Source organism: Sinocyclocheilus grahami, unplaced genomic scaffold (genome assembly GCF_001515645.1).
Source record: "Sinocyclocheilus grahami isolate Dianchi unplaced genomic scaffold, SAMN03320097.WGS_v1.1 scaffold661.1, whole genome shotgun sequence".
NCBI classification, from domain to species: Eukaryota; Metazoa; Chordata; class Actinopteri; order Cypriniformes; family Cyprinidae; genus Sinocyclocheilus; species Sinocyclocheilus grahami.
Window position 1 is genome coordinate 947905 of NW_015505840.1, and position 5836 is coordinate 953740.

General features: G+C 29.0%; 1 long non-coding RNA gene across 1 annotated transcript in view; it reads left to right on the top strand.

Moving 5' to 3' along the window:
• Nucleotides 1-1162: 1162 nt before the first annotated feature.
• Nucleotides 1163-5836, top strand: part of LOC107558857 (uncharacterized) — a 6161-nt gene continuing 1487 nt past the window's right edge. Inside the window, exons 1-2 of the long non-coding RNA XR_001605530.1 lie at nucleotides 1163-1278; nucleotides 2772-2775. This is a non-coding gene — a long non-coding RNA (uncharacterized lncRNA). The remainder of the gene's footprint in view (nucleotides 1279-2771; nucleotides 2776-5836) is intronic.

Genomic DNA, 5836 nt, shown 5'->3' on the forward strand with positions numbered 1-5836 from the left:
AAGCAGATATCGTCCTCTTTTGGAAGGCCAAACAAAGTAGTTTCGCTTTCACAACGAATCTCACAGCACCTTCACGACATGGCGGCTGCAACAACAATACTACAGCGAGAATAAAAGTTATGCCTTCTTTCTTTGCGTGAACATTTGGGCGGCGTTATGCAAATCTTCCCACATAGTGAGGTAGATATGTGGGGGCGTGTTAGAACGAGCCGTTTTAGGTAGGCGTGGTTGACTCTTAACTTTTATAAAGAATATCTCTTTGGATTTGAGACTTTAGTCTTTGCAACTTTACAGATCTTCTTTATGCACCAAGAGCTTGTAACACTCCAAAGAGAAAGGAACAATTGAAATCGCATCATATGACCCCTTTAAGAATGCATGGCTTGCATGCATATTACTCTTACAATTTCTCCTGTATGCAGTATGAATACTTTGCACAGAATGCAGATTTTCTGTTTGCATAGATGGCATAAATTCTGCTGTATAAAACTAATGTGAAAAACTCGATCCTGCATTTCTAGTGTGATGAATCTTCTAACATTATTATCAATTTTGAATGTTTACATCTCTTTCCTGATATTTTTTTAACAAAAAAAGTTTAAAATCATTAAAATTTTTAAAAAGGTTTTCTTGAGCAGCAAATCAGCATATTAGAATGATTTCTGAAGGTCATGTGACACTGAAGACTGGAGGAATGATGCTGAAAATTCAGATTTGATCACAGAAATAAATTACAGTTTACAATATATTACACTAGAAAACAGTTAATTTAAATTGTTATAAAATTTCACAATATTACTTTTTTTTCTGTGTTTTTAATCAAATACATGCAGCCTTGATGAGCAGAAGAGGCTTCTTTCAGAAACATGAAAAAATTATATTATATTATATGAATCTATTTCTAAGAATAGTATGCTGTGCGTTATACGCTATATATGTTAGTATTTCATAGCGGATGTCTTATCTCAGTAGCTGCAGGTGGATGTGATATACATATACTGTATGTGTATGTGTATAATGATTTAATTTACAGTACCTTCATAAAATGCACTTTCTTTACTCATCAATTCGTAGAAGTAGAGTTAAAAAATCTTGTGTAATTATTGCTTCAAAGCATGTATTAATATTCATGACTGCATCTTGGATCAAATTAATACTTGATTCTATGATTATTCACCCATCTGTCTGTTTTTTTATAGGGAATTTTTATGACATTTGACAAAAACAAGAACCAGGCACTGGAGTATCTAGAAATCCCACCAGCTCTGACAGCAGCAGGTGAAACCTAAGACACACACTTACTCTCTCTCTCACACACACACACACACACACACACACACAAATGCAAGTATGAGCATGAACACACACCCTGAACACGCAAGTGCATTCTCTTTGATGTTTAACCTGGCTTAACCATCTTTATGCAACATGATTGACAGTTATTATGTGAGTCAGAGCTGAATTTATTATCTTGTGAATATTTATGCATTTTCCTCTTGATTTGTAGTTCCTGCACATGACCATGTACAACTGATTCCAGACCAGCTGCAGGGAAACAACTCTACATCTGCTTTAATTATTCTCTATAAACGGACCGTTCCAGGACTGGATGCTGATTGGTCAATACAACGTTCCAGTTATGATACAGTACATGCTATATTAACAGATATGACGCAAAACACAGCTACTGTATATATCACTGCACTTGTAGAGACCAACTATGAACCTCATTTTACTGCTTCTAGTGGACAGATGGCAGTCAATGAATTTGCTTAATAAAAATTATGTTTTTGACCAAAAATGGTGTAATATTTTTATCAGTAACCATAATAAAATACAAATGTAATTATTTATTGTTTGATAAAAGTATTATATTATATAATAATTGTATAACAATTTAGTATGATAAATTATAATTAAATATGATAAAGTGATTATGCAAATAATAAATAATACATATTTTACATAATGTATATTGTGACAAAAATAAAATTTGTAACAAATATTTGTGTAGTAGTATTAGTAACCACAATAAAATAAACATTTTATATTTTTTATTTTATATGATTTTATTTATATACTTTTATTTTATATAAATATTATAATTTTATTATATAATTATTTTATAACAATTTAGTCTTATAAATTATAAATATTATGAAACAACATTATTATATATTAAATATTATATAAACAATAAATAATATACAGTATGTTCTGACATAATACATAATATACTGTATATTGTGACAAAGATAAATGTTTTTAAAGAAAATTGGCATGCTTTTTTATTAGTAACCATAATAAAAAATTAAATAATTGATCATTTTATGTTGGTATTTTTATTTGATATAAATATTATAATTTGATGTAATTATTTTACAACAATTTACTATTATAAATTATAAATAAATATTATATAATACTGATACAAATAATAATATATGTTCTGACAAAAATAATGTTTTAATGGAAATTGGTGTAATATTTTTATTAATAACCATAATAAAATAAAAATAGAATTTTTTTGTAATTGTATTTTGATCATTTTTATTTTATAAAGATATTATAATTTGTTATTAAATTATTTAGCTTTACAATTATAACAATTTAGTATTATAAATTATATTATAAAATAATGCTAAAACTAATAAATAATATATTTTCTGACATTTTTTTGATCTTGTTGTTTAAACTAAACCAAATGTTCCTCATTTTGGTTATATGAATACTTGCGATTTTCAAATGTGTTGTTCCTCTTGTTTCTGGAGGCATGTCCTGTTAATGTTTATTACAGTGGGAACTTTTGAGAGCATGCATGACTGGGAAATATGCCAGATAATGAAATATGTGTGGACCGGATCAGTTCAGGAATCTTCCATAAGCTTCGGGTCTGTAAAATGTCCCAGCTATGATTTTTAACATGCCGCTGCTGCTGCTTTGAATTGCAAAACATTAAATGATTCAAATAAGTGACTGATTTGTATTTGAATCTTAGATAATGGAAGAGATGATATTATAGATAAAGCTCAATATCAGTCATTGGGGGTGTGTTTGAGTTTGATGCGCTTTAGTTCTCTGGATTTGCGTGTTATGAACAATATAAACAGCAGCGTATGGCTGATGCGCTCATCTGTCTGATGTTGACCCACTTCACGTCCCCTTTGACAGACACCATGCAATATTAATGTCAGGTTTAAGCAGCTTATAGCTGGTGGAGAACCAGACTAGTTTAACCACAATAAACTCAAGTCATAAACATTCATGTGGACTTCACCAAACAATGTGTGTTATTAAAACTGTATAGAGTTTAATTCAGATGAAGGTTAGAAAAACAACGCAACCGGCGGGTGAGTGTTTCGTGGAAAGTGTATGAATAATACATCAACTCTTTCTGTTTGTGTGAGTGTGTAAAGTTAGAAGATACAGGTTACACTGATACACTGTACAAGCCCAAAATAAACGTCTTTACATTTAACATTTCTATTCCCTTTGCTTTTGATTACAGTTCCATATAGAATAAATATAATTATACTTTATACATGTAAGATTAGATAGATAGATAGATAGATAGACAGACAGACAGATAGATAGATAGATAGATAGATAGATGTAGTTCCTGCACATGACCATGTACAACTGATTCCAGACCAGCTGCAGGGAAACAACTCTACATCTGCTTTAATTATTCTCTATAAACGGACCGTTCCAGGACTGGATGCTGATTGGTCAATACAACGTTCCAGTTATGATACAGTACATGCTATATTAACAGATATGACGCAAAACACAGCTACTGTATATATCACTGCACTTGTAGAGACCAACTATGAACCTCATTTTACTGCTTCTAGTGGACAGATGGCAGTCAATGAATTTGCTTAATAAAAATTATGTTTTTGACCAAAAATGGTGTAATATTTTTATCAGTAACCATAATAAAATACAAATGTAATTATTTATTGTTTGATAAAAGTATTATATTATATAATAATTGTATAACAATTTAGTATGATAAATTATAATTAAATATGATAAAGTGATTATGCAAATAATAAATAATACATATTTTACATAATGTATATTGTGACAAAAATAAAATTTGTAACAAATATTTGTGTAGTAGTATTAGTAACCACAATAAAATAAACATTTTATATTTTTTATTTTATATGATTTTATTTATATGCTTTTATTTTATATAAATATTATAATTTTATTATATAATTATTTTATAACAATTTAGTCTTATAAATTATAAATATTATAAAACAACAATATAAACAATAAATAATATACAGTATGTTCTGACATAATACATAATATACTGTATATTGTGACAAAGATAAATGTTTTTAAAGAAAATTGGCATGCTTTTTTATTAGTAACCATAATAAAAAATTAAATAATTGATCATTTTATGTTGGTATTTTTATTTGATATAAATATTATAATTTGATGTAATTATTTTACAACAATTTACTATTATAAATTATAAATAAATATTATATAATACTGATACAAATAATAATATATGTTCTGACAAAAATAATGTTTTAATGGAAATTGGTGTAATATTTTTATTAATAACCATAATAAAATAAAAATAGAATTTTTTTGTAATTGTATTTTGATCATTTTTATTTTATAAAGATATTATAATTTGTTATTAAATTATTTAGCTTTACAATTATAACAATTTAGTATTATAAATTATATTATAAAATAATGCTAAAACTAATAAATAATATATTTTCTGACATTTTTTTGATCTTGTTGTTTAAACTAAACCAAATGTTCCTCATTTTGGTTATATGAATACTTGCGATTTTCAAATGTGTTGTTCCTCTTGTTTCTGGAGGCATGTCCTGTTAATGTTTATTACAGTGGGAACTTTTGAGAGCATGCATGACTGGGAAATATGCCAGATAATGAAATATGTGTGGACCGGATCAGTTCAGGAATCTTCCATAAGCTTCGGGTCTGTAAAATGTCCCAGCTATGATTTTTAACATGCCGCTGCTGCTGCTTTGAATTGCAAAACATTAAATGATTCAAATAAGTGACTGATTTGTATTTGAATCTTAGATAATGGAAGAGATGATATTATAGATAAAGCTCAATATCAGTCATTGGGGGTGTGTTTGAGTTTGATGCGCTTTAGTTCTCTGGATTTGCGTGTTATGAACAATATAAACAGCAGCGTATGGCTGATGCGCTCATCTGTCTGATGTTGACCCACTTCACGTCCCCTTTGACAGACACCATGCAATATTAATGTCAGGTTTAAGCAGCTTATAGCTGGTGGAGAACCAGACTAGTTTAACCACAATAAACTCAAGTCATAAACATTCATGTGGACTTCACCAAACAATGTGTGTTATTAAAACTGTATAGAGTTTAATTCAGATGAAGGTTAGAAAAACAACGCAACCGGCGGGTGAGTGTTTCGTGGAAAGTGTATGAATAATACATCAACTCTTTCTGTTTGTGTGAGTGTGTAAAGTTAGAAGATACAGGTTACACTGATACACTGTACAAGCCCAAAATAAACGTCTTTACATTTAACATTTCTATTCCCTTTGCTTTTGATTACAGTTCCATATAGAATAAATATAATTATACTTTATACATGTAAGATTAGATAGATAGATAGATAGATAGATAGATAGACAGACAGACAGACAGACAGATAGATAGACAGATAGATAGATAGATAGACAGACAGACAGACAGACAGACAGACAGACAGACAGATAGACAGACAGATAGACAGACAGACAGACAGACAGATAGATAGATAGACAGACAGATAGACAGATAGACACATAGACAC